We start from the raw sequence: 19,999 nt of genomic DNA, 5'->3' as shown, positions 1-19,999 counted from the left end.
TTTTAGCATTCACATCGCACTTTTTCCATCTACTAGTCTAAGCATTTGAGTTTGGGAAGGAAATCGAACTTCACAATCACGTTATTCGCACGTCATTTAAGGAGGAGACCTCGCGGATTTACTATTACGCTGACATAGTTAGGGAGCACGGACACGACTGGCGAGATTTACCACAAAATTGACGTAGTGATTCCAAATTTATTAGATGCGATACTGAGAGCATATCATGCTCTCGGCTATGCTACTCCGGCGTCCGTTCGTTGTCCGTCCGCACAGCTGCGCCTCTCCTCCTCTCCTCTCTCCGATAGCGAACACTCTCCCAAACAGCTGCGGGTTGGCGCGGTGCGCTCTCACTCCGTTGCTAAGGCGCAGGTGGGCAGCGCTGCGCTCGGCGCTGCGCGTGCTCGGCGCATGTGCGGTACTCTCTCTCTCTCCGCGCTCTCTTCTCCTTCGGGCGCTGCGCATATAAGCGGCACTGCCGCGCTCCGGCGGTCTTTCAGTCGACGGTCGCCCGCGCTGCACTTGGTCTCTCGCTCTACCGACATTGCATGATGAAAATGAAAATTATGCCCACCTCCCCTAGCGGGAACCCTGGTGTGATTGGAATGTAATAAATGTTCGCAACACGTTTCAATCGATTTGAGTAATCAACCCAACGGAAACCCCAATGGAACCCCCTTCAGTGTCGCACCACACCAGGGTTCCCGCGAGGGGAGGTGGGCGTAATTTCTTGATTCTAATCTCAGTCTGCTAATTTGCCGGGAACCATGACTTTTTATTTGTATTTTTAAGATTTCTTGCCAGCTCCTGGCTCCGCTGTGCTATCTGATCTTGTGCTTTAAACGGAGTGCGCATATTTTTTCTCTTTTTGTATGCTACACTGTAATCTTGTTTCGTAGGGGAAGGGTGTCTCCAGCTACTGGTGTGACTCAATAGAGTTTTAGCGTATAGCCACATAACTGGCAAGTTAAAGCACACTGATTTGAGTTGTAAACATTGTGGGATGACTCTCGAACATTTTAGTTTGGACTGCCTAGGCCATGTTTCGAGCACTCTCAGTGCGTTTACACGACTTTATTTTCTAAGAAAATCAATGCAAAAATACTGTGTTCCTCTCTGCATCCTTCTTCCCAACTTCGCATGAAGTATGGTTCTACGCTTACGTCAGCAAGCCCAGCTTGACTGCGCTAATGCGAGACTCGCTGACCCTCCTATAAAGTTGGTCGGCCGGCCGCCGTCGGGCCGTCCTTTGATAAGACATACTAATCACCGACAGGATTTGTGCCGGGAAAATGTGCCTTTTTTGTTAGTTTGTAGGCTGGGTCAACAGTTGGAATGTTTATGAAGTCCAAGTTACTCACACAAGCGCGCATGCGATGCTTCGCCGGCTGGTACGATAGTATAACATCTAAGACAAATAAAGACGGTAGAAGAGTCAGCCGAGGTGATATTAACCTCAATCAACTAAAATGAACCCAAACTATTATAGTAAAGCGTAAAACTAGTGTTCGGGAAAGAGTTATTGCAATGGGGAACTACCCCAGCAGTCAGCAGCACGCGAACAAATTTGCGAACGTTTTTCTTGCCGAAGGGGGGACACGGTCGGGGCAGATACCATGTTCGTGTTAATTCCGCAAACACCTAATGCCCAGGCGTTATTCAGAAACAGGCATTACGTGGCAGGAATGCGGAAACAAAAAATGAAGAGGCTATACGATGTGCATTTTACACAGCGCTTTGTAGATGGCCCAGTTGTCTGATGCACAGGGTGCAGCGTGTTGCAATGAGGAAATATAATCGCCTAAAAAACTGCTATTTTTATTTGTTTCAAAACCTGGGTAATGTTATTTATAATGCATTCACCATTCTGAGCTGTAACCTTCATGCCTCCACGAGCGTGTTGGCATGCTCCGTCCAGGCTAACACGGACGCGATAGCGAGTTCTCATCGGCGTGGTGTAAAAAAAAAAAAAGAACCGACTGCTTGCGGGCCCAGTGCCGAATCAACCGACTATCCGCCCTAGAGCAACACTCCTCTTACGACAAGGGGATAATCCAGGGAAGCTCCAAAGGCGGCGCGACGCTCCTCGCATGTGAGCGTCTCTGATGACGCGGAGGGCGTTCACGCATTGCGTATATCTTGGCTAGTAAACGTTACACTGTGACGCGGGGCTGGAAGGTATATCTGACGCATTCTACAACCAACAACGCGGCAGAAATGAATGTCGCATGGTATTTTTTCTTCTTTCAGCTTTTAGAATAAATGTAGTTTAATCAATGGCATACACAGTGCAAAGTGTGTTTATTTAAGCCAGTTAACGCAGTGAAAAAAAACAATTTTGACAAATTACATTACGTTCCCCGTAAAGCCATATAGGCAAATCCTGTCGACACCGTTGCAGTTTCAAAAATTAGCTGGCCTAACACCATGAGGCCGTAGTTCGCAAAGGGCTCCAGAAGATCTTTTAAACCACGCCATGACCTGAATTCAAAACTGTGTGATGTGATCCAGGAGAAAAAGAAGCATAAAATACAGGGTCCTGTGCCGGCGGAAACAGGCCCACCACCCCCAATTAATTACCACACGACTACCATTCGCCATCATGAAGATTTTGCTGCTCATCACCAGCACATACCCTTATGCCGCCCCCTAACGTCGTCACGCCAACCACCTGCAGTGCAAACTCCGCTGCTCCTGGGAATGATTTCGCAACATCTTATCTTTCCCGTCCATACAAACGACTCGATCTTCGAGGCTTCTTTTTTTATGAAACTGCAGGTTGTCCAGACAATGCCCCCTCCCAAGATCGATGAGTACCTTGTTTGAGTGCAGTCTATGCAGAGAACTTTCCTGTCGCAAGCGTACGCGCTATCTGAAATAAACATCGAAACGCTGCGACAACAGTGAGCTCTCTAGTAGAAGATCACGGGTCCACGTAGTAGAAATTGCTCTACGGCGAACAAGCGCATTCATTGTAACGACGCATTGATACGACAAGACAGCATCCACTCCGCCAATTCGACGTTCCGCCATGGTGCAACACTGATTTAGAAGCTCAAATTGTGTGACAATGCCTTATATGTGACGTATACCAGACCAGCCTGAGCAGTGTACTAACCACAGGAGTGCGATGCTCCGCAACCGAACGGAAGCATGCACCATCCGAGTTACGACGGATTGACGCTACCAAAATTCAAACACTACAACATGGACTTCTCACTATCCACGGCCGCTAGGTGGCGCAGTCCAGGTTTCATAGCCGCATATCGTGCTCCGTTTTTCTTTGCCCCTGCTTTTGCTGAGGGCCTTGCCCGCCCGCGCAGTTATTACCCTTCGTTTCACGAAGCCTTCAGGATCATCCAGCCACCATCGGGGTCCCGGTCCGACGACGGGGTGCCCCCCAGGCCTATTCAAAAGTCCGAAGCACCGCGTCGCCTCGCTAAGACTAAAGCGTCGCCCTGGCACTCCGGGAATGCAAGACAGCACCAGGCCCCTACAGCCGATCACCACCGACGCTTCGCCGTTCTTCCAACCTCCTGCCTCCGATGCTGCTGCACCTTCTCCCATCACACTCAGCGCTGTGGCCGACCCCGCAAGCCAAAATCTTGAAGTCGTCTCTGCAAACGCCGCGATGCCTGCTCCGAACGCTGTGAGTGGCGCCGACAGCGCAGGGCCGACGGCCCCGTTGCGCGCGTCTGCGTTCCTCACCGCAGATTGCGCCGCTATAGCGTCTGCGACGATGACCTTGGCCGCGGAACAAGTCAAGAGCCCTCCTCCCCCACCAACCGCGTCGCCGCTGGACGCTGCCGCCGGTACTGGACCTTTCATAGCTACACCTTCTACCGTGTGTTTCGTTACCCAGTCCTTACGTAGTGCTGCCTCGTCCTATGATAGACAAGAACATTCGATTAAGCCCGCCGTGCCTCCGACTGAAGACGCGTCGGCCGAAATGGATCTCACTCAGCCGCCAGGAGATGACGCTACAACGCAATCTTCGGAAAACGCCTGGACCACTTTTGGCTCCGCCCGTAAACCAGCTTCTACCGCCCGATCCCGCACCGAACTGATCACTGTCGGCATCCAACTTCCTCCAGGCACCCTTACTCCCAAGCTACCTCTGTACGACTTGCTCACCGCTATTGCCTCTGCTGCACAACTTTCCTCCCAGACAGGTGAAGAAATCACCCTCCAGGCGAAGCCCACTCAGAGCCTTGTGTTTCTGAAAACTCACTCCCCCTTACCGCTCACCCCCTACTCTCTCTCTCTCACGTTCGGCTTCATGGTAAGACCATCAGCATCAAACCTTATGCTCGCAGCCCTCCCATCTCCTGCCTTGGTGTCACACATAACGTCGGCGGCCATTTCACTCCTCCTCAGATTATGCAGGGACTAGAGTCGTATACCACCGATATTCTTGCTGCACGCATGATGGGTAGCACCCAATCAGTTCTCATTACTTTTGCTGGCACCGTAATCCCCCGCTTCGTATATTTCAAACGTGTTGTTTTTTGGTATCGCCCCCACAAGCCTAAACCTCCCACATGTACCCGCTGTCTCGCTCTGGTACACCGGGATCACCAGTGCCCGCAGCATTGTGCTCCGGCCAAGTGCCGCCATTGTGCTGCCCCTCTACCACCTGACCCTAGCACCCACGTATGCTCTCAGCCCTGGTGCATTCATTGCAAGGTGAACACTCACCCCTCTCTTCACCCTACCTGCCCCTTCCTTCTCGAAAAGCAACGCGCATGTGCTAAAGCTGCGTTTGAACGCCGCATAGCTTTGCGCCGGGTCACGCAGGACACCCCTTGCCTTCCGTCCTCTAAACCTGCATCTGACTCACCGGTCACATCCCAACCGGGCTCGTACGCTGCTAAACTGAAAGGACCGTCGGTGCCACCGCCCGCTTCCTCCAATGCTACACCCTCACCGTCCTTGAATGAGGAGAACCGTCACTCTTTCGACCTCCGACTCGCGATGCTCGAACGCCAGCTGCGTGAGCAGCAGCGCGTTTCCCAGGAATTGCAACAGCAGATTCAGTCTCTCACCGAAACACTCCAAGCAACCACCACCTGTCTTACCTCCCAACTTGCGCAGCTCAATCAGCACCTTGCCACGTTCACCACAGCTCCCTTTGCAACCCAACTCTTGCCTTTGGCAGACTTAGTCGAAAGCACGTCCACCGCCCAGCACACTCGATTGGTTCAGCTCGAAACCTCCATCCTCAAAGTTCTTACCGCGCCGAATGCCCAATCCGAGCAACTTAAGTCCTTTGGTTCCATTGCTATTTCTTTACAAGAATCACTCCCCCCGGCTAAGAAAAAGGACCGTCCTTATACATCCACCGCTACCTAGATGTCCAGTGCTGAGGGTTTGGAGGTGGTGCAGTGGAACGGCCGAAACGTACGCAATAATAAGACGCCTCTCCATCAGTACCTCCTCAACCGCCATTTTCTCCCTCATTTTCTTTTGATACAAGAGGCCCGTGCCACTAGTGCCATCCCAGGTTACCGCGCCCATCATGCCGCTACAAGCACGCCGCTAGCATCCATTTATGTGCGTGGCGACATGCTCGTGGAACCACTGGACATACCCTGTACCCTTCTCAAATATTTAGTCGGCGTGGTCTATTACGATCCTTCTTCTAAAATCTCACTGGCACTTCTCTCTTTCTACAACCCGCCTGTAACTTCCTCTTTATTCAGTGCGCTAGGCAAGTTCCTTCACTCACTTCCGTCCACCACCAATCTAATCCTTGGGGGTGACTTCAATGCACCCCACACTCTTTGGGGCTACCCGCAGACCCTCAAACCTGGCCGCCTTCTCCACTGTCTTGTACAGGAACGCCACCTCACCCTTCTTAATACTCCGGGCTCCCCTACCAGAGCCGGCACTACCTCACAGCGGCCCACGACACCCCACCTTACTTTCTCTCGGGGGCCCCTTTCAGTTCAGTGGTGGGTCACAGCGGAAAACCTCCTCAGCGACCATTTTCTGATTCATCTTTCCATATCCGTTTCCCACATCCCGCGACGTCGCCTCGTCACTCACATTGACTGGGACGCCTTCCGCACGGCTCTGGCCTCCCACTCTTTTGAGTCGTATGAGAACTGGACGTCGGGCATTGCCGCCGCGCTTACGAGCAGCAGTCGTCGTGCTCGCATCCGTCATCCAATCCAACACCCTGACCCTCACTTTCTCTGTTTATGGCGCCGGCGTAAACGACTGCAGCGCTCCTTCCGCTCCCAACCCCAAAATACTCAGCTCGCTTCCAGAATCGCTGCTCCACGAGACGAGATTGTTGCCCACTGCGCTTCCCTCGAACATTCTCGATGGAGTGCTCTCTGCGACAATCTTGACTCTGCTTTGCACTCACGATCGACATGGTCTCTTTTTAAATCTCTCCTAGGCACTAAGCCCACGCTTGCTCCCACTTTAGCTAAAGCTCTTGCTCAAGGAACAGCCTCCGATCTCTTCAACCAACTAGCCTCTCTTTATCTCCCGCCCCCTCTTACTCCTAGCTATATGGACTACTCAGGTGAACCTAATTCTGATCTGGACCGCCCTTTCACTCTGCGGGAGCTCGAGGCGGCCCTGGTTGGAAATGCTAAGCGTTCTGCTCCTGGAGAAGACGCCATCACATACACGGCTTTCCGCAACCTCCCCGACAATGCGAAAGAGTTCCTCCTCCAGATTTGTATTCAAGCTTGGGACAGTGTCAGCCGACCTAGCTCCTGGACGTCTTCCCTTATTACCATGATTCCCAAACTTGGAAAACCTTCTTCCATCGCTAACCTTCTGCTTATATCCTTAACCTCATGCGTTGGTAAGACCCTTGAGCGTATGGCTCTGACTCGCCTCTCGGAATTTCTCGAAAAGAGGGACTTCTTCCCTCATACTCTCATCGGATTCCGTCGCCGTGTCGGTGCTCAGGATATGTTTTTGCTTCTCCAGCACACCTTTCTCTCTTCCACCCCCACCCAAATCCACGCTCTGGTGACCGTCGATGTCCGTAAAGCCTTTGACGGTGTGTGCCATGACCATATCCTGGCACAGCTTGCCGCAATGTCCTGCGGCTCCCGCATGTACTCCTATCTCCGCTCCTTCCTCTCTCACCGAGTGGCTCGCTTTCAAGTCGACTCTCATCTGTCCGACCCCCACCACATCACTCGAGGCACTCCTCAGGGTGCTGTTCTTTCACCCACCCTTTTCAATATTGCTATGACTCCTCTGGCTTCCCAACTATCTGAAATCCCTGATCTTCATCACATTTTGTACGCCGACGACATCACCCTTTGGTGTTCATCTGGCTCTCCGGGCCATGTGCAGAGCACACTGCAACGTGGCTTGGATCTCATCGACTCTTTTCTCACCGCTGTTGGTCTTTCCCCTGCTCCAGAAAAGTCCGAGCTTCTCCTTCTCAACCGTTCCTCTTACCAGCGGGCCCACAATTCCCTCATCTCTCTCCATATTTCTGGTTCTCCCATTCCTGCCGTCACCAAATGCAAGGTTCTTGGTTTTCCTTTGCATGCAGCCAAGAACATACAAGCCCTACACAGCGCCGTCGCGACCTGCCACTCGGTAACCCACCTTCTACGTCGTGTGGTCACTCGACGGGCGGGTCTTCACGCAGGGTTGCTCACGCCCTCGCGCTCAACACGCCCTCGCGCTCACTCGACGGGCGGGTCTGCAGGGTTGCTCACGCCCTCGCGCTCAACAACTTCTTATACTTTATCCCTTACATCTCCTTCACCAACACTCAACTCAATACCCTTGAGGTCGCCTTAGTGGGACTCTACAAAGCAGCACTGAACCTCCCTATCACCACTTCTACAGATAAGCTTTTTGCCACGGGCCTTTTTCATTCCCTTCGCTCTCTCCTCAATCTCCATCGAGATTTCCAGATTTCTCGGCTCTCCCTTACCCGTCAAGGTCAATGGTTACTGGTTCAGGCGGGCATATCTCCGATTCCCGTCTCCCCCATTAATCCCCCCGACGCAATTTCGGCGCCCAACATTCGTATTCTCCCTCTCCTGTCAAACATGTCCCCTGTCCTTTATGCAGGTCGTCGTCATGCGGCCGCGCAGCATCATTCTCCTCTTTTCGCGACCCAGGGAATTGCTTACACAGATGCCTCCTTTGTGGCGCCTCGAGGCTCGTGCGGTTACATTCTGTACCACCCTCACCTTGCTGAAGCAGAAACCCACACTAGCGGCCCGTACCTTCACCCTCCGGAAGCAATGTCTCTTGAGGTTCTCGCCATTGCCCATGCCCTTCAGTCCTTTGCCTCTCTCCCCCCGTCCCCGAATACACAGTCTTTTCTGACTATCACGCCGCTATTATACAGATACAAAATCGCTCACTACCTTCTATCCTTCAACAGGAGGTCGAACGAGCGGTCTCCGCTCTACAGCCATCCATCGTTTTCCTCCGTTGGGCCCCTGGACATTCCGGGATTGACGGCAATGAGTTGGCGCATCAACTCGCCCGCGAAACTCTTCACCGGGCACCGTTGATCCCCTGGCCCGGGCCCTCGGAGGACGGTGCGAGGCTCTCCCTTCGCCGTACCATCAAGGAGGTCTACCTTCAGCTCCGTCGTCACAAACGCCTCTACCCGCCTCCTCACCCATCACTCACCGTAACGGAGGCTCGGCTCCTCCGGCACATCCAAATGAATGCCCTGATCACTCCCTCCCGCCTTTTCCTCTATCGCTATAGGTCTCACCCCTCTTGTCCCAACTGCCCCACTGCCTACGCTGATCTACCTCATTGTTTATTCTACTGCCCGGTGGCTCAGCTATCCGACTCCTATCCCTCCCCATCCCTTTCCATCACCACCTGGACCGACTGGCTTGGCTCTGAAGGAGAAGAAGAACAGCGCAGACTGGTCGCCCAGGCGGTGGACATGCTCGGCCTGTAACGTCGGCCGAATAAAGGTCTTTTCTCTCTCTCTGTCACTATCCACCGCCAGTCTCTATGGAGTCAACTGACAGACATGCAAAATGATTACTCAATTATGATCGTATCACCTGCATTGGTGGCGAAAGAATTTGCACTTTGGGTGCTGTTGACGTACGCGGACCAGGAAACCATTTCGTCCAGCCCAGAGAAACCTGCACGTTCCGCGCCAGCATAAACGGCGGAATATCTCCGTTTATTTTGGTGCGTTGTTGCTCCCTCTAATGCTGCGTAACTACTCTCGCGTGTTATTCTCGAGAAGGTGTAGTGTAAAGTTTGTGCATGCAAAAATAGTCAACGTGAGATAAGAAGCGAATTTGAAGTGAATAATAATATTGACAAGTATATTTGAGTTTATTTGTCTGATTAGCACACAGCACCAATTAGAAAAAAAACAGCAAATTGTGACCCGACTAAGGGCCGTATGCTGAGTCCCTCGTCCACCCCATTTACTCCCTCCACTCGCATGAGGGGAGGATTCAGCAACGCTTATGCGTGATGAAATCCCTTCCAACGGCCTCCTCCACTAGAGGCTCGGGTGGAGGAGGTACTCAGAATAACGGGGTAAGTATTACAACTCACGTGGACACACCTTTTGTGAAAATATTACCAGTTGAGTATTTATTCAGAAAGTAAATACACAGCTTTTTTATTGTACTCACGACTTTTCGTGACGAAATTCAATTTGCTCCAAATGCTTGGGATACCCTCCTCACGGCGACTCCTGACATTTCCTGATCTCGAGAGGAGCCTCTCACCCCTCGCCTGTTTCGAAGCAATGGAAAGGTAAAGTCGCGGCTGGTTAAAGTCGTGGCCAGCGCTTGCTAAAGCTGGCTGCCGTGACTCCGCTACAAATACTGAGGGTTTTTACGCTGTGGGAGAACAGGGGCGCCGTAGCAGTCTGTCGCTTGTGGCAGAACATTGTCGTGTACACTCTGCTACCCTACGCCAGACGTTAGGTCCGCCGGGGGCTTCTCCACGTCTGGCAAAGAGGCTGCCTGGCCACAGTCTTCTGGGGCTGGCTTCAGTTCATCTGCTGCAGATGCGAGCATTGCTTTTGTCAACATTTTTTCAATTTCTTCGAGAAAACAAACTTCTTTTTAGCCACGGTCCTCTAGCCTGGACTTTGCCGGGACAGGTGCCATTTATAGGTGAGAGACCATGTTTCCAAGCTGCGCAGAAGGCACCTTGAAAACTATGCTGCTTCATCTCCTTCGTAGATGTGCTCACGCAGAGTTACTTCTGTGCAATGAACGAGATGTATCATTTTGGAGAGTGTGGAGTTGCGGTGTGCGCTCAGCATCGCGATTGCTTAGTACAGGAGTTGCAATACGGTTACAGCTACTGCTGCTAATATTTTAAACTCCTTTCAAGTCAAGTTGTTTTCATCAACCTTACGGAGTTCGAGTAGAATTCGGCCACGGATTTCGACCACTCTTACTATCATCGCATACTTGCTGTTCCAGTGGCCGGGGACATCTTGGACCACTTCGTGCTTAGGGCGCCTCCATGTCTTTGTGGATGTCCATAAGGGGTGCACGCGCATGTGCGCATTTCTTGTAGCGATGAACAATTGATCGCAACTTTACACACACCTCATTTAGGCAAAGCTGCAGGTGCGCCCAAAGCAGATACCAAAATACAGGCTGTGATTTTGAACAGTGTTTTACTAAATCCGTAATGAACCATCTTTACAATGGCACCTGACTGGTGCCGCTATGTGGGCCGCGGTTTCCTTTGGAAGGGCCTCCTTTGAACGTAAAGTACGATGAAGGCAGTGGGCTCGCCGAACGACTGGTCAAGGAAAGAAGTCGGTACTTACTGATAGTGGAAATTTTCGCGCTGGCGGGGTCTTGCCACAAGGTGGAAAGAAATCTTCGATGGCTTTGCCAAAATGCTTGGGTTTTGGCTGCTGATTCGGGAGCTCCGAATAATTCGAAAATATCAAATACCTACATTCGGATCGAAGCGTTCGAATAGGGAGAAACTCCATTAACTGTTCGAAACGTGGAAAACTCTCTCATTCCTAGTAGATTTTTGTTTGTTGCAAGAGTTATCTTGTTGCGCTTTTCTGATTATAGCATTCATAATAAAGATGGTCGTCGGGTACACTTGCTCTCCTCGTCCTCGTGAGCCGCCGGGCCTGGAATGCAGACCACATTTTTTCATAAGGGTTACTTCACGCTAGTTACAGCTGGCCTATAATACCCGCATTAGTAGAGGGCTTCTGAATAATTCTGACCATCTGGGTACCTTTACGTGTCCCGAAATGTGAACACGCCGAATATGTTGATTTTAGTTTACCGATGATAGAGAGCCAGCTCCGGCGGAATTAACCATGCGTCGTTTGTCTTGGCAACACAAGGCCAGCAGCACAAGGCCGCTCAGCCACCGTGGCAGGTGGTGGTTTGATTCAAGGTCGAAGCTGACCGGCTGACCTATCGGTAATCTTAACTTTGGTAAGAATTAGGGCTTCCTCGGGGAACAACAACCGCGTCCGGATTATTCACTCACAATGCCCCATCGACAATTGGTTGAAAGTTTTATGATCGATGCAAAAGTAAAGAAACAGTCACACTTTTAAGCTAGAAAAATCGGAATGAAGGTTTGACAAACAACAATAAAATATATGGTCTTCAGGCCAAGGCAAAAATATTTTAGTGCCATCATGCTGTGACGCCACAAAAAATCAGCAAACCGTGCACTGCCCCTGGAAATATTTATAGCCAGCTTACCCTGCTTCCGCGTGAAAGCCTGAAGAACACTTATTACTATCGAGGAGCAGTAATGACACCAGCGCTGTTGTGGACAGACACGAGAGCTTGGTTCTCCTGATAGTTGTGTCCGTCGTAAAGAGCATGGTTCGCTGGAAGCAAACAAATCCCTCATATTTTTTCACAAATTTCGGAAAGGAATATCTGTATTTAAATAAAGGTGGTTTTTTGGTGGTCCTCACAGGAATTGAGGGTCAAGTTGAGGGCACGCCACCTGGCATGGCGACAACGTGTCTAAGCCAGCACCATGGTGTTAGATAAAGAGAGGTGAGCCGACGGAGGCAGCCGGCGCGGGGAGTTAACGCCCGCATTTCCGATTGCCGTGACAGATGGCGCTGGCGCACTGCGGGCCATAGCGGGCCGCTCCGGCGGCTGCGGGCCGCTGCGAGGAAGGCGCGGCGCGGGTTCGAGCGCGTGAAAAATGAACACAATCTAGCGGGCCGGCCAGTTCATTGAACTTGGTTCAAATAAGACAAGAGTAGCAGTGAAATGTATTGCGAACAGAATTGTTCAAGTGTTGTCTGCTTTTCAGGAAGTTAGTCGCTTAAGGCGCGATCAGTCCTAACATAGCGCGTGTTCGCAATGCAATGGAAATCTAGGATTCCTACCGAACGCAAACGTCAGCATTGCGGTTAATTACGAGTGTTTCAAGAACGTGTTGTATATGAGTGAAATCCAAGTAAGCCTTTAATCTTCGCTGTAGCGAGGTATCGTTGGTACGCACTCTCCTAGCTTGATTTCTGCAGCCGGTGAAGCAGGCTAAATCATTCCTATTCTTGCTGTTCCAGCACAATATCAGAAATAAAGAAAACAAGTGAATACAAGTTTTATTGAACTATTTACAGCAGTGGACTGAGGTAAATGAAAGAAATAAAGAAAGGCGTGCCTCATATACATAAGGTGTTCTTGGCACGTAAAACCCCCAAAACAGCAACGAATAATCAGTCACCAGTACGGAAATTGGGCATTACACCAGCTTAGATTTCTTTCTGAGCTCTCGTGTTTTGTTTGCCCTTTCGTGCGCTTTTTGTTTGCAGTACTGCCTCATTCTCATTGAGATATAATAATGCAATATCTGGGCGATTATGTCGGTCTTGTGAGCGGCACACGGAAATGAGAAATGAAAGTTGTCCATCACCTCATCCAGAGTTTGCTCGTAAGCAAACTTGCTCGCAGAGTGCTTCTGAAAGCAAGTTTCTGTGGCGCAAACCAGATTAAATACGTTGGTAGTAGGGTGCAGCAGGTTTCCACGAGTCTTGCAGTTTACAAAAGCAGATTCGGGCTTTTCTGAGGTTGTCGTCTGTGAGACAAGCCCCAGCTTACATTGTGAGCAAACCGTGTGCCTCAGAAGTTTCCTACACAAATACCCTGTCACATAATAAACAATAGGATCTTCCACACTCGCACTTGTGAACACATGAGCAAACGCATCTTCGCACTCTACATCTGCGTCAACCAGACCATCAAGCTTTCGCTTCAGCTCCTCAAGTTTAGTTTCCTGTTCGCAATCCACTTGAAAAGCTGATGTGAAATCCAAGAGCGCCAGAAATTGGGGTTCGTTTGCGTTCTGGACCTCAAAATTCCCGAATTTGGGCGGCTTAATTAGGCTGTATATGTACAGCATGTTGTAAAGCTGTAAGAAAGTCGGCATCGACGGATGCTCGTTCTGACCAGCAGCTTGGCGAATTATTCCAAAAAATCTCTCGAGCACATCCTGATTAAACTTGGCTGTTAGAACGTACTTAAAACCACAAGTCTCAAGAAGATATTTTGAAAGCTCAATTGCAGACAGGATTGTCACACGCAATCCCTCAGCTGTTGACTCTGTCAAAAAGTCCTGACGTGATATTGTGCCAGAAACAAGCTCCCTCTCCCACGTGTTCAACCAATGCAGAGAGGAAGCTAGCACCCTCAAATCTTTACCGCCTAGCCTCAGTCCCTCCTTTGGATGACTTCGGTTAAGTGCATCAAACAAGTCATTCATTCTTAGCGTAAAATCCACAGTGGCTTTCACATCTTGCAGACCTTACACTCCTCTGCTCGAGTAGTACTCAAGGCCCTTAGCTACACTCCTGCTGAACACTTGCGTGTCCAGTTTGATTCTCATTTTCTGTGTGTTAGATGGGTTCATGTGGGAAAAAGTGAGTTTTGGACAACCCCTCAGGTAGCCAGGAAGCTTGGTGTCCTCAACATACAGCTTGTCGTAGTGTGCCCACATTACGCGCCCCACGTTAGTCCGCAACACCTTCTGTTTCAGGAGGCGGTTTCTTACACATTTGACCAAATGTGGTGCATCAGAAAACACATAAACACTGTGCTTATCGTCCAAAGGGTGAACGAACGAGTTTCTTGTGCAGGTTAGTTCTCCACTTACACAGAACTGCTTCCACATGGCCCTGTTGGTTGCAGCACCATCACACACAATTGCATCGACGAATACTCCTGCATCCTCAAGCAGCACAATAGCTTTCACTACTAGCTGTGCGAGAACTGTCCCTCTTGTTGGTACTTTGCTTGCGAACACAGCGACTGGCTGAGAGTAACTATCACCGAACGCACGAAAGGTGAAGACCAGTCCATGATCCGCAAGTTCATCCGAAGAGTTTGCCGCTTCACCAAAGTCCGCAAATCCTGCATACGTCATTTTCTTAGCGCTTACTCTCATCTCTTTCCTTACTTGAATTTCATCGAAAACCAATATGCCATGACGCTCCGAGCATGACTTTGTGGCTATCTTCTTCTTGAAGGCCGAAAAAAAACGAGTGTCAAATCCACATTTGACCCGAAGCATTGACAGGTATTTCCGTACCGTGGTCACACAAGGTAGCGGCAAGATCTCATTGTCGCGTAGAAAAGAGTACCCAGATGGGCTTCTAATATGCAAAAGCAAGCATATCAAAATCCAATGCTCAGTGTATCGTCTGCTCTTCTTGCTTCGGCATTTGGCAGCCGACACACATTCCTTAAATTATTCCACTTGAGGTGCAGGCAGCTTCAGTGCCCCCAGATTTTCGTTAAGCACTTCCGTAGACATGCTTTGCATCTTTGCTTGGGCCTGCTTCAGCTCTTCACTAAGAACCTTCAAACGTTTCAACAGGCGTTCTTTGAACCTTTTCAGCGCATTCCTTGCTCTGCGGAAAGCAAGCATTCTGTCACTATTTGGTACAGATGAGAAACGAAAGCGCTTGGTCGGTTTGGTTCCACTTCTTTTGTCCATCTCCCTCTTCTGACGAATACGGAGTGTGTCAGATAAACTTGAGCACCACTTGCATGTGCTGTTGTTCCCAAGAACAAGAAGGGGGCACTTTTTGTGTCGCCACCGATTGCATACATCGACAGATGCGCTCTCTGGATGTGCCAGCGGATACACACTTGTCTTTGGCCCTCCGCCACAGATGGGCATCTCATGCAAGCTTTGCAGAAACGTCTTGACATCTTCCGTTGTAGTAACGTCATCCCGGATGTTAAACGCATCGGCTGATACGCGCCTTCCCATCACAGCTACAGACACCTGCATGTTCTGGTCAATGTCAACAACCTTTGTTGTGACCAAATGACTGGTCTCCGCATTAGTGGCGGCGTGTGTGCCCAGTCCGCGCAGCTTTGGACTTGTGCTCCACTGCATCTCTGTAAAACCAACGTTTCGGATTCCATCCGTGTCCCGCCTGTGATAGCCCCATGATATAGACGGAAGAACTACGGAGGCTGATAGCTCGAACAAGTTGTTAAAAACTTGTTGACGAGACCCCTCGGCTGACGGAATGACTTCCGGAGCGCCAACATCGAAGGGAGCCGCATCGGTGCTTTCACTGGATGAAGGTCCTGCATGATCAAGGTCACTGTCCTTGGGATCAACTGCTTCTTTAGCATTCTCGGTCCTATCAGCCCGATGAAGGCGCTTTTGCCTAGGAACGTCGGCAGGCTGCCTGACCGCTGGTCTCTTCCGATGTTTTACCACTTTGGAGAGGTGTGCTGGACAATCAGGAAATATCGACGGCACTGCGTCGTCAGATAGGCATGCTCGACGTGGGGTACTCACAAGGACGTTCCCGTTGTACTCAGCCGTCCAGGTCTTTGAGATGAAGCGGGGCTTGAAATGTCGCTCGCACACGTGGTCCGACGCTTGAAAAATCCGATCCTTCCGCGGAATGGCATGTCTCCAAAGTTTCAGGCGAGCTTCGTCTTTCGGGGCCGAAAACAGAAAACTTTTGCTGGCAGGACTTGTAACCGGTATTACACCGTGGTACAAAGCACTTTCTTCCCATTGTAGAAAGACATATGTGTTGACAAGTCGAAAACACGACACCTGAGAATTCACTACGACCAACAGTGAAACGCACGCGCGCGAGAGGAGAAACTTGCAGCGACCGCGGCCCGCTAATGGCCCGCAGTGCGCCACCTCTCTCTCTCGGAAGGCGCGCGAACTACGGTCGTTAACTCGATGCGCCCGCTCCTTTGGGGGAGCCGCGCGTTCAGTCACCTTAACTATCTAACACCATGGCCAGCACTACTGCTGTTGGAGGTTTTACCTTGCATTTTCTAGGCCGCATCGACCTGCAATACGGATGAAGCACCGCTTCTCTTCGAGCCTTATCAAGACATCGCTGCTAGGGATCAACTTCCCGTAGATCTTCTTTCGTCGCGGACAGTGACGTCACTAGCGGATCGACTACAAAAGGAGCCAAGCGGTGCGAGCAGCTTCAGAGGGCGCGGCACCTGCCCTGGCGACAACACGTCTAAGCTGGAACTACTGCTGTTGCAGGTTTTGCACTGGAGTTTCAAAGCCGCATCGACCTGCAGTACGGATGAAGCACCGCTTTTCTTCGAGCCTTATCAAGACATCGCGGCTGGTGATCAACTGCCCGTGGATCTTCTTTCGTCGCGGACGGTGACGTCACCAGCGGATCGACTACAAAAGGAGCCTAGTGACGCGGGCAGCTTCAGAGGGCGCGGCACCTGGCCTGGTGACAACATGTCTAAGCCGGCACTACTGCTGTTGCGGGTTCGCTACGTGCCTAATGTTGCAACCTATAGAAGTGACAACCGTTTCTTATGAGTCCCGCCGTGCCCTCAAGATTACATGACTTGTGTTGTTGATTCGTTGTCTTTGGTAATGTCACTGCTGCTGTCGGGATATGTTGAAACAAATTCTTGATAACCAGGCTATATCAGAAGGTAAATTAGACGCACTTGGAGCCGATATGACCGGGGTGAATGCTACATGTGAAAAATAGAACGCCGTGCTTGATATTATTCGAGACGTGAGTAAGAAATTTCGAATCTCTTGTACGGCAACAGGCAGAAAAGTTGGTACAATATCAAAACAGAATCCTGTATACTATTATCTTGGTTTATGGTATCAAGGAAGACAAGGACGAATCAGACGAGGACCTAAAAAAGCTGTAATCCAGAAACCTTGGGAGTGCAAGTTAACAGAAACGAGAAAATTTATCGTCTTGGCAAAAAAACGGGGAGTAATAGGCCGGTAATCATGCACTTTTATGACTCACGAGAAAGAGACCGTGTGTTGCAGAACTGGGGCAAGCTGAAAGGAAGCTCGATAATCATAAGTCAAGACTACGCAAAAGATACTGTTGAAGTTAGAAAAAAGCTTTGGCAAAGCAGTGCATCTGAAAAAGCAACTGGTGGTAAAGTGAAACTGCTACATGATAAACTCAAGATCGGCAATCGCAGCTACGTCTGGGATCAAGAAAAAAATGAACGTTGCCTCAAAGAACAGGGAGGATTTTAGAGAAGCACAGGTCTAGCTTTGCCTGTAGTGCCAGAAAAATCGTAGCGGCGGCGTCGTGAACTACCGAGGGAGCCCGCTTGGTGCCGCTGAAACAAGGCTTTGTAAACATGACGGATGCTTTTTGCACAGGCCGCTTGAGCTCCTTAATAACATGGCTGCTCTCGCACGGCAGCCGCCGGCTCGCTGCTCCTGCTGGTTGCTGGCTGGCACGCTGGCCGCGTGTTTACTTGCGCCGTGCTAGTGAAGTGATGTTACATCAGGTGACCAGATGGCCTCGACTGGCACAGACCACAGTGAGCAGCAAGTGAGAACCAATCGTTTATTGACATCCGCAAGTTTACAGGGGCCAGGACATCATTTCATTTCGATCGCTGCAATTGTACGTTGCTTTCGTGACATTTTTTTTTGCCATAACAACTCGTTCACTTGCGCTAAGATTTCGAACGAAGGGCACACAACCAGCACTCAGTCGACGATGAAAGGCGGCGGTATACAGCGAGCGTCATCAGTTCGCACATGCGATGTGCCCGCCTTCCGCAGCCATCACATTGGAGAGCTTCGACGTTGTCATACACAACCTTTTCGCAGCGGCTGCAAGTAGGACGTGGCGACGTGCGCTTGGGGCCGGGATTGATCGCAATGTCTCCAGCGAGCAAGAGGCACAACGTGACTGTCGGGCGGCCAGGAAGGGGTGCGCACATGTGGCGGCATACCTTGGGGCGATGCTTCAGCGAGGTGGTGGGAATCAACTCCGTGCACAGCGCGCGAGACAGACTTGTAGTGGCGAGCACGCTCAAACGGGCGCATCCGTCGTGAGGAGCAACACATACGTTTGGCGAGGTCTGGACCGAGGCGAGCCCGTAAAACGAAGAGTGATGCCAATGGCAAGAGGAGGCGCAGCCTGGCTATAGGCCTAGATGCGCCATCACAACAAGTCGAAGCGGCAGTACAGCGGCCCCGCTAACACGGGCTCCAACAGGCTTACGCGGGTCAATGATCCTTCCCGGTGGCACGTATCACACTTACTGCATGTTCACAGCGCAGAAATACTCAAGAAAACTAGATTTGACAAGGCAGCAGAGAATAAGTTAAGCGCAATCCAGCTTGGCTTAGCTTGGCTTTGTGGTTGCGAATTGGCGGCTTTGTGGTTGCGAATTCACAAGCGAGGTGGTGCGCCAGTCGGCTGTTCATAAAAAGTTGCGTACATTTTGCTCAACAGATGTTTGATGCGGAACTTGTTAATAATCTTTTTAAACAGCACATTGTAAGCGAACTTTGTTGGCTCTCTGAGTCACGAAATGAATGTTTTGTATTCTCTACCAAAAGTAACCTCTCGGTTGCGCCGTCTGGTAGACTTGATTTTGAAAACTGCCACTGTAGGTTGGTGTCGATTTTTACGCCACTTATAGGCAAACCAAGGAACGTCCAAGCTTGAGAGGCCTGGTTGCCTGTTCCGGACGGAACAAGATAAGACTGGTCCAAAGGGACGAAAGGGTAAATCTGCCAGCCAGAACCAGCAACGCCCGCCTACTTCAGGCAAGAACTCTGGCACGGAAAGCAATTCGCCGGAGTCATAGCTTATAATTATACCTTTGAACGCACGCAGCATCCCTAACAAAACAGCTTATCTGGAACATTTGTTAATTTCCTAAAACCCTGATGTATTGCTCTTAACTGAGAAGTGGTTGCATAATAAAATTAATGACAGTAGCATTTTTCCACTCGCTTACAAATGGTTCAAATGGGATCGAGATACTAGAGGTGGTGGAGTGGCTATCATTGTGAAAAGAACTATAAGTACCATACCTTTGTATTGCACTCTACCCGAAATGGTATGGTGCCGGATTACCTATGCATACAAGGTGTAATTGATAGGGGCTGTATATAAGCCACCCTCCACTTCACCAAAATTTATGAATGACTTGATTTGTTTTTTAAACTCGCGTGTAAATGAAAATGCAAGGCTAATTAGGGCTGGTGACCTTAATTTGCCACATTTTAATTGGGAGCATCTATCAACGGGTTAAGTGGAAGTATATAGTACGAACAAACTTATGAAGATTATGTTTTCGCATAACCTTAATCAAATTTTAAAGAATGTACAAGGGTTACCCCAAAGTAGCAGTCAGTGTTGGACTTGATTTTCATAACTGGTGTAGTGGCGGATTATTCTGTATATATTGACGAAGGTTTATCTGATCACAAGATGGTCTGCTTGAATTTACGGGTGAGCGCAAGGGTCTCTGGAAGACCATATGAATTGGTGCATGTAAAGATTATGCCCCTGCGGATGACACGTTCATCCTAGACTTTTTGGTGAGCAGATTTGACGAATTTAATTTAGCATCCCAACACGAAAGTGTCAAAGAACTAGGGCAGCATATTAAAGGTATTATAAAACACTCCATCGACAAATTTGTTCCCACATGAACGAAGAAATCAAAACAGAAAAATCCTTGGATAACTAGAGACATAATTCTCCTCAAGCGCAAGCTGAAAAGATTACGAAAAAGGAAAA

At 50.0% G+C, this 19,999-nt stretch overlaps 1 protein-coding gene and 1 pseudogene across 1 annotated transcript in view; one reads left to right on the top strand and one right to left on the bottom strand.

Annotated features, from left to right (window-relative positions):
- LOC144138817 (uncharacterized) overlaps positions 1-19,999 on the top strand; it is a 238,162-nt gene that overhangs the window by 160,443 nt on the left and 57,720 nt on the right. The gene's annotated exons all lie outside the window — the stretch shown is intronic.
- LOC144139504 (uncharacterized) lies at positions 14,844-15,994 on the bottom strand (annotated as a pseudogene).

The sequence above is a fragment of the Haemaphysalis longicornis genome, unplaced genomic scaffold (assembly GCF_048455015.1).
Source record: "Haemaphysalis longicornis isolate Haplotype H1 unplaced genomic scaffold, Haemaphysalis longicornis Haplotype H1 scaffold_5, whole genome shotgun sequence".
Lineage (NCBI taxonomy): Eukaryota > Metazoa > Arthropoda > Arachnida > Ixodida > Ixodidae > Haemaphysalis > Haemaphysalis longicornis.
Note: the sequence above shows the minus strand (reverse complement) of the source record. Positions and strands in the feature narration are given on the sequence as shown.